The sequence below is a fragment of the Erpetoichthys calabaricus genome, chromosome 2, assembly GCF_900747795.2.
Source record: "Erpetoichthys calabaricus chromosome 2, fErpCal1.3, whole genome shotgun sequence".
In the NCBI taxonomy this organism is placed as follows: Eukaryota; Metazoa; Chordata; class Cladistia; order Polypteriformes; family Polypteridae; genus Erpetoichthys; species Erpetoichthys calabaricus.
The window spans coordinates 97,444,612-97,454,691 of NC_041395.2; the positions used below are offsets into that span (position 1 = coordinate 97,444,612).

The following is a 10,080-nucleotide window of genomic DNA, read 5'->3' on the forward strand; positions in this document are numbered from 1 at the left end:
AAATTAAAATTGCCCAGCCTAAAGAGGTTTATCAACAGCAACAGTTTAGTAGCCGGGGAGGTGGAAGTTACTCTGGGAGAGGAAGAGGTGGCCATGGTGGTGGTAGTAGCAGTGCCCAAAACCAAAGCTGAAACCAAGGTATAATAACTACTGGAATCAGGGCTATGGCAGTCAAGAGTAGGGCTATGGTGGACAGCAAAGTTATGCTGGCTATGGAGGTTATGGCAATTAGGACTATGCTGGATAATGTGGATATGGTCAAGGTAGCTATTACTACAACCAGAGCAATACAAGCTATGGAAATACTCCAAGATGTGGTGGTCACCAGAGTAGCTACAAGCCATACTGATAACACATTGTGCAGGTATAAAATAAAATACAAGATCCTGGGTTCCCTTCATGCTGCTGCATTCAATACAGGGGGTTAACTTTCCTTTTAGAGCTGGCAGACTTAAACACTTGTGCTCAATTTGTACAGAACAAGTGAGGAACTGGGGAAGCAAGTGTCACTTTTCCACTTTTATTTTATATTGTTTTGTGTTCATATACATTTCCAGTAATGTAAGTGTTATTTTTGCTGTACATTTTGATACCTAATTTTGAATCTAATGTATTGTAAGGTTGTATTTTACATGTTTACTGGATTTACCACAATATATAATCAAAGCTGAGAAACTTTTGAAATAAACAATTTTAAATAAAAAGAAAAAAAAGTCATACATTGCATGCATTTATTTCAATTAAGATTATTTAAAATACATCCAGAACAACACTGAAACTGTGAAAAATGTAATAAAGCACTTGTCTCACTAGGTCATATGTAGGGGGAATAACATACACTCAACTCATACTGTGAAAAATGTTTGGTTTTTCAGACAGTTTTGGATTTATGGTTGCTTTAAACTATCTAATGGCATTTTTTTGTAATAACACTAGATGAAAAAAAAAAACCTAATCAAGGAAAATTTATTTCAATACCTTGCCCTCCATAACTCAGTGGCAAAATTACTTTTTATTTTTCTTAAAACAAGAGGAACTTTTCTCTGTGATGAATGGTGCAAAGCTTATGAATGTTGTACTGACAAGTAATGGGCCTCTGTTGCTCATTTTTGATTTCTCAGTAAAGAGATGTTAATAGGCTATACTGGACTTTTTGCTCATATAGCCATTCAAATTGGACAATGGATGGCAGCTGATATTGATCTGACAATGTAATTTGAATTATTATACAAATAAATGTATAGTACTAACAATTCATTTTTTTTTTGTTTCCAGTTTACAGTAATGTGATCAATTAAAATTAATAAAACAAATAAAAAACAAACCTGCAACCTACCTAAGCAGAATTTTTACTTTTCAAGTATTATAAAATTTTTAATATCTGAAAATTATGTTATGTTCATCCATTTTCATAATATAGAAATTAACATCTTTGAAAGGATTCACAGAAAAAAAACTTGGCTTAAAAATGGAGCAAATATTACCGTAACACATTTATACATATAGCACACTTTCTTCTGGGCTTTTCAGTATAGTTTAATTGGTGAAATGATAAAACTTTACCCTTACTAAAGAGACTTTTAAAACACACATCATTTAACAAAGCATCATATGTCAATATGTCCCCCAGTGATTTTTTTAATGTCAGTATCAATTTTGGTCTTGTTGAATTGCCCTGATTGGTCTGATCACAGATGAGGTGCCATATTGGTGGGAGGCTAGCCAGTTGGTACACCCTCAACAATCTTAACTGTGAATTCCCTGAAAAAAGTAGAAACTATTATGGATTTTAGGACACACTCCTCACTTCTTATACCCTTAGTGTCACTGTGAATAGGATGGAATCCTTTAAATTTCTTGACACAATCATTACTCACAGTCTGAACTGAGATAAAAACTGCTCTTATTAAAAGCTGTTTTATCTCCATTAACTTAAAAGGTTTACCTGTCCCAATCAGTGCTGGATCAGTTTAATATAACTTTTACTCAAAGCATCCTCACTGCCTCAGTAACTGGCTGGTATGGCAATGCACTTGCTCACTCAAAACATAAACTGCAGTGTGTTATTCAAACTTCAGAAAGGATTGTGGGCCTGAAACTGGACTCCATTTAGGTTCCTTATACATCACAGGTCAAGAAACGTAACAGAAGTATAATCAAAGACAACGTGCACTCGCCCAAGGCAACCATTTCTTTCAGTTATTACCATCAAGGAAATGTTGTCAGTCACTAAAGGCAAAAACTTCTAGACAGTTTCTTACTGAAGTCACTACTGTTAATCACAGTCTCTGATTCATCTCGGTCCTTTCTAGTTTCGATACTCCTCCATTCAATATAAATGTTATATGACTTTCTTAATATATTACTAGGTGGAACTGCAATTCTACTTTACTATTTTGTTTTATATATCTGTGTTTTGGGCTGTTTTTTTACTACTGTATATAATGCTGTGATGGTATCATGTATTGTATACTGAGTTGTTTAATTCTACATGCCTTGTTAGTGTATGGATATAAATGCAAGAGAAATTCCTCACAACTATGTTGCATGGCAATGAAGTTTTGGTTCAAGTTTAAAAGTTCAATAAGAAAAAAAAAAGATTAATCTTTACATTTAACTATATGACAAACACAAGTAAGCAACAATGTTCACTATTGCAGAAATATTGGTGATTTGGTGTTGCTGGTAATCTCATAACAGCACTTCTAACACAAGAATGTATCCTTTTATTCCTCTATCAGTTTTGAACATTCTCATTCCTTTATAAGGTCAAGGGGAGCCGCAATCAGTAGAGTGCATGGCAGGCAGTAGGTTAGTTTGTTACAGAGCACACTCACTCACACAGAGCCAATATCAAGTCATTAAATGATCCAAAAGGGCACTTTTGATTTAAAGAATGATTTCTACTAAGACACTAATAAGCAATATTAGTTACTGTTGTTTACTTTAAGCTGTCAACAAAACGTTGTCCTTTCCACCCAACTTAAGGTATGAATCAAAGTTCAAAAATGTAGTGAATCAACATCTTGAAGCTTGACAATTAGAATTGGTGATGAGTTGCTTATTTGCTCCTCAGCAAAATCCAGGAAGTAGATCCTTGGTAACTTAATGCTGCTTAAATAACAGATGAATCATAATAAAATGTCAAACAATTCATTGGATTTTTTTTTCTCTTAATATGTTGGAATTATTCATCGATGCCTTAGCATTATTGATTCTGAAGGTGGGACCTCAAATATTGCTAGTGGGATCTCAGTGATTCTGAACCATCGCTAGTTTGCAAAAGGAAAATAATTTAAATCTTCTAAAAAGAAAATAAAGTAAATAAAAAGCTGGCAAAGATTTTTCCTGTTTTTTTAAGAATGATCAGTCTACATATGGAGTTTAGACAAGGGCGAGTGTAACCTCATCACCCCTTATAGTAGACTTTGAAAAGGATTGTAAATAAATTATATATGCCTAATTCATCCGTCTTCCCAGTTTCTTCATCTCCATTAGTCAAAAGACTTCCAGTAACACTTAGTAAATAGTAGCTACCAGTCTCAGATTGAGCAATAAGAGCAAACTCATTAAAGCTCTACAGAACTTAGAGCCCCCAATTGACATGACAGTATTTGTGCTGGGACTTTGGTTAGTGAAAAGTAACCAGGCATCCTGGTGAAAATCAACATAGTGAGGAGGACATGTAAATTCTACACACAATGCAACCCAGTCCAAAATAGAGGCCCAGTTCCTGGGAAATGGCCATGCTGCTTTCCATATAAAAATAATTATCCATCTATTTTATTAACTTATTTTTCCCACTACAGGGAATCCAGGGGCTATCACAGCAGTAACCAGATTAAAGCAGGAATTATTTCTGGATGAAGTGACAGATCTTCATATTGCCAACTGACATTCACAACCACAATTACTCATAATGGACCAATACAGAGTCACTAATAAATCTGATGTGCATTTTTTGTATTATGGATATAACCAGGAGCATATGGAGAAAACCCACATAAGCAAGAGAACATGCAAATTGTGCGCTGACAGCAGGCAGGTTGAAAATCCAGAAACTTATGCAGAAACAATACCACCTTATTTTATAGGAAGCCATATTAACATCAGAAGACATCTTGCGATGTTATAAAGATATTTTAAAATGAATAACAAATATCTGAAAATACATCTATTTGAAGCCATCTTACACATTTACTCAGAAAACTCAAATGCATATCAAGATATCTTACAATGACATCTTTACAACTCTCAGATATCTCAAATGAATTTTGGGATATCTTGAAATAAGTTTCTGCGCCTTTTGCGATAGTTCACATAAATGTTGTGATATCTCAAAATAACTATTTTCCATATCTGAAATGCAATTCAAAACATCTAAAAATGAGCACCAGTAAAGTTGCCTATATTTTTAACATGACGTCTTTCATGTTAAGATACATTAAGATTAATGTGAGATATTTTGAACTGCACAGGATGTTATTTTAAGATATTTCCAGGACACCTGTATAGTGGATGGGCCGGGGGAGAGACTGTCTTCAGGGCTTTATGGCTTTATCTCCCCCATGAGGATAGAGGGCAAACCCCCTGGGTTGCTACAGCACCACAGATTCCCGCAGGATGTGCTGACAGCTGGAGTTTGCTACAATCCATTAGGGTTCTATGAGTGCTGCCAAGGGGTGCTGCAGAGCCTACCATGTTGGGCTTCTGCCACACCTGGAAGTGCTGCCGGAAGAAAATTACCGGACACTTGGAACACTTCCGGGTACCCTATAAAAGAAGCCAGCTACCACTTCTCAGGGAGCCAGAGTCGGGAGGTAGAGGACAAAACTTGAGGAAGGAGGAGTGGAGGCAGACAGGTGGAAGAAGAGAAAAACAGAGAAAGGAAGAAAGTCTTTCTCGTTATTTTGCTTGCTGGCCTGTGCTGTATAAGGTGGGAAACGAGGGAAAAACGTTTCCCACAGGTGAATAAAGGTGTGTTGTGTGCTGGACTTGGCTTCTGTGTCTGTTGTGTCTTAGGTTTGTGAAGCTGTACGCCCCCTGCTTAACACACTATGTAAGATATCTAAAAATGCATTTTTGCAAATGCATCTCAAATTTATTTCCTGGTCTCTAAAAAAAAAGGTTTCTGCTAAATTTGAGATATCCTAAAATTTATTTCAAGATATTAAAATTTGTATTCCATGATATCTCAAATATTTTTTTAAGATATCTTTAAGAAGGAAGTTTATGATATCTGAATACATTTTGTCAGATATCAGAAATGCAATTAATCATATTATAAATGTGTTGATTCAAGGATGTATTTCACTCCATTTCCATATATAAGAAATACATTTTATGATATTGCAAAATTACTTATTGTGTATTTCAATATATCTGAAATGCAATGAGATACCTTAAAACTTTACTTAAACTATATTCTATACGCCTTCAGCAATACATCTGCCTAATGCCTGTCTGTGATAACCAAATCAGAACTTTTTCTGTCTTTTTAATTTTCTTGCTTTTTAGTAATTTCGGTATGCTTTCAGGACAAAGTGTGTGTGTATTTATTTATTTACTTATCTACCTATATATGTATTTATTTATTTATATTTATTTAAAGCTCTCCGTATGTATCTATGCCACTGAAAGAGTAAGAAATTTTATAGGAAGTGATTTTGGGGTAGTGCAAAATGAATGTCAGACATCTTAAAATGCATGCAAAATCATAATTTTGAGATATCTGCACATGTCTTGGAAATATCTTGAAAAGCAATACAGATGTCTCATAATGGATTATAGATACCTTAAAATGAATTTCTGATATCAGCAATTTGTTTTGAATTATCTCTCAATGTTAATTTTGGCTTACCATACTTATACTATTCAAAAACAAACCATTTAAAAATGTACTTCTATACCTGTTGCCTACAACTATATATATATATATACATATTGTGGGACATGGCCAGCCTTTTATCCCGGCCAATACCCCCAGGCCGCCAGGTGGAGCCCTGCCTGCAACATAGAGGTGTCCCAAGTTCCAGCAGGGCATCATGGACAGTGGAGTTTTTCATCACAGCCCTGCTGGATACCATGGGAACCTCCAGGGGACACTGCAGGAAGGTCCAGAGACTATTATGTGCCCTACAACCCGGAAGTACGTCGTAGTCATAGCGACAGGAAGAATGACGTGCTTCCAGGGTGAAGAAGAAGAGTTTTTATATGACCCGGAAGTGTTCCTAGTCACGTGGACAGAGAGGGCGAAACACTTCCGGATCAAGGACTATAAAAGGACTATGGGAAATCCCAGCTGGGTGGAAGGGTGGCAACGCGTCTGGGAGTGTGGAGGATTGTATTGATTGATTATTTGTGTATTATATGAGTATTGTGGAGAGGAGGGTGCTTTGTGCACTATATTGTCTGAATAAATATAATTATTGGACTTTTACCTGGTGTCTGGAGTCAAGTCAGAGGGTTTAAGAGGACGACAGCGCTCTCTATCTGTCACAATATATATATTTGTTTGAGTTCCACAATTTTTTAAATTTCTGCATATAAAGATAATTTTCTTTTAAATTTTCCCACATGCTAAAACAATAAGATGAGAAATTCAGTCACATTTCTCAAAGCACCAGAGAAAGAGACATTTACATTTCCTGGATGATCAGATACAAAGAGGTAAAAGTCCCAAAAACCTTTTAAGAACTCTTCGAAGAGATTGCATAGGGAACATTTTAGGGCTGACATAACACTGTTAGCTAAAGACTACAATCAATGCACCGATGAGAAGTTTGATGGTTAAAGATCAAATTGTTTTTGAGTTAACTTCTATAAGAGAGAAAAGAAAACTGCTCAGTGCCAGGTGTGAATATGGAGGTAAGTGTCACTGACCAGGAATAAACTCCTTAGACAGTGTAGCTGTTATGAAAACAAGGCTCAGATTAAAAATGGTGATTGCTCCATTAAAAGGAAAAAGTTGTTGACATTCAGGCACAGCTATTTTACAAGAACCCTCTTACTGTATATGGTCTGACCATGTAAGAAGAGCAGGCACTGTGGCTGAAGGTCAGTACAAGAGAGACAAATGGTTAATTGATGCAGTGACACAATCTATCGATCATTGATGAAGACCAAGCATTTGCAGATAAGTAAAGAGGCTCACAGATAAAGTGGTTAAGTTCAAATTGATGCCTAAATCAATATCATACACAACATTGATAACTGGGTGATTTGTGTTAATAAAAATTACTACAAGTGTGCGTTCTATGGTAGTTGTAGAAGTTAAGGCTGTTGCCTCACAAATTACAGCTTCAAAGGTTGTGATCTCACATCCTGTTGTTGTTTGTTTGGAGTCTAGACATTTTCCTCATGTTTGAATAAATTTTTCTTTAAGTGATCCAGTTTCTCTTCCACATTCCAAAACATCCATTTTAGGTTTTTGGAACCTCTAAGTTGTGTTCGTGTAAATGTGTATAGATAGAGAGATAGATAGATAGATACTTTATTAATCCCAATGAGAAATATGTGGTTCTGCCTTGTACACTATGTTAAATAGGTTTGAGTATTCTATATTATGTTATTTTATGTCAGTACCAACATGTCTGGCTTTAAAAACCTACTTAATGTTATTGTGTCATGGTTTGTAGATTTGCAGTGAAGAGATGTAAAATTTTGCTGCTCCTTTCTCATTGCCAAGATTACAGTGAAGAAAGAATAAATATACAAGTTAGGTGTGGTGTAGAATCCATGGCAAACACAGATATTGTCTGAACCTAAAGCACTTAGATAAAGTTATTAGATGCTTACACTGCCCATGTTTATACAACGTCAGTGTCATACAGTAGTTGTATGTAAGGATCATGAAAATCCAAATCCAAATGTACTGACTTATCTCCCTACTCAAATCAAGGCATATTCTTCCAAAACTATATGGATTGTCTAAATGTCTTAAAGAATCTACAGCAATCACAGAAAACATAATATTCTACAGAAGAACCAAGAGCAACCTGACAGAAATCTTCACATAATGGTACATTACTTTAATAAGCAAGGAGTGTGACTCACACATTGACCTGTACTACATGAGATACAGCGAGAGAATGAATCCAGAAATATTCTGGAGTATACAAGATTAGGTAAACTGTAGACCAAACAAGATCATTTACTTTAATGCTGAATGCTTTGAGCTACATTCACTGTTTTTGGTTTTCTCTTTCTTTTTATTAAAAATTAGGTCATGTTGAGGTGTTATGCCAATGTGTGCTTTGAAACCATTTTTCTTTCTTGTAATTTCCAGGAGAGGAACTCCATTGAGTCATAAGTTGTTCCATCCTATCCATGTCAGCGTCTGTATTGTGATATGGCTCTTTTGCTCCCTGCATGCCTGGTATTTGGCACAAATCATGCCAGCCTTCTTAGTACCATTTCTCCAATAAAATTATTCTACAAATAAATCTTCCCCTGACTGAGCAGTAACCTATTTAGGAACGACAAAGCATATAATGTCAAGATTTCTAAATGCTTATCATTTTTACTGCTGGTTTTCCTGGTAAATATAAAGCTTTTAATTTGGGTGTTTGAGATGGTATTCTGAACAGATTTAAACTTTGACTTGCCACTCAACTTGACTTTATTCCTTAAAAAAATGAGAGTATTCCCTAATACAAACATTCGACTTAGAATAGATTCACTGGCTGTGACCAATCCTATTCCTGATTAAGAATGTTGGTGTGTCCTTTAATGATGAACTCCACTGTGAAAATTTCAATGTTGATTTTCTCTAGCTTATTTAATTGTTGCCCCTCATGGACTCTATGGTCTTAGAAGCATGCTGTCACATGTGAGTGTTTGCTATGATTCTGAGTCTAGCTTCACAGTAACATCAAAAGCATTACTGAATAACTGATGAATAACATGCAGTACATTTTATAAACTACAGACTGAGCCATTTGTGTTTTTTTTTTTGTAAAAACTATTACTGTATATGATCCACATGTTTGCTTGCTCTGCTTAAAGAAAGTTGCAAATGAAGAATTTCATTGTCTTTTTGAGCTAAGGCAAGTAAACTGAATAATTAAGTGGACACTCAGAGTACGATATTTTCATCCTGAAAGACGCTACTGAATAATAACGTGTGAAAATCTATACTGTTTAGTTAGGAAGCAAAATGCAGAAGGATTCAGATTTTCCTTTATTATAGATTTACTTTCTCATTATTTTTTCATTTGTATTTTGATTTTGCTTTAATTTATTTGGCCTTTAAGCAAACCATTACTTCATTGCAATATCCTATTCTGTTTTGCTCGCACCACTGGAGGTCAGTCATTAATTCTGCTCCTTCAGGACCTAATGTCCTATGTCAGAATTATGCATCAGGCTGTTGTTGATGTGGAGTTTGTACATAACCCTGGTTTCCTTTGGAGTACTTGTGTCTTGCTGAAAAATATGCAAGTTACATTAGTTGGTAATTTCTCAAATTTCCATTTACCCATACAATTCCAATGTGAAGTAACCGCTTATATTAATAAGGATATTTTTTGGATGTGGAAAGAAAATAGTGCACCTGAGGAAATCCTCACTAACATTTTGAGAACAAGATTTATATTTATATTGGGCAGACTAATAAATTACATCATGGTGTATATCGATGGTTCTTACAACACTACCAAATCTTTTGATGTGCATTATTTCTGTACTTCAGAATTCACAATTCCAATGTGAAGTAACCGCTTATATTAATAAGGATATTTTTTGGATGTGGAAAGAAAATAGTGCACCTGAGGAAATCCTCACTAACATTTTGAGAACAAGATTTATATTTATATTGGGCAGACTAATAAATTACATCATGGTGTATATCGATGGTTCTTACAACACTACCAAGTCTTTTGATGTGCATTATTTCTGTACTTCAGCCCTGTACCAAGTAAACAAAGAAGCACCCCTTGGGGCAGTTAACATTTAAGTTAATATTTGATTAAATAAAAAAGTTTTAGTGTATCAGTCTGCCAATAATTAGATTCATTAACCTGTTTTCCCAGTTTGCCAATGCAAACATCAAGCCAAGCTATAAAGCTTGAACATGCACTG

General features: G+C 35.2%; 1 pseudogene; it reads left to right on the forward strand.

The window, feature by feature from the left end:
* Nucleotides 1–511, forward strand: part of LOC114646157 (heterogeneous nuclear ribonucleoprotein A/B-like) — a 1,179-nt pseudogene extending 668 nt beyond the window's left edge.
* The last annotated feature ends 9,569 nt before the right edge of the window (nt 512–10,080 follow it).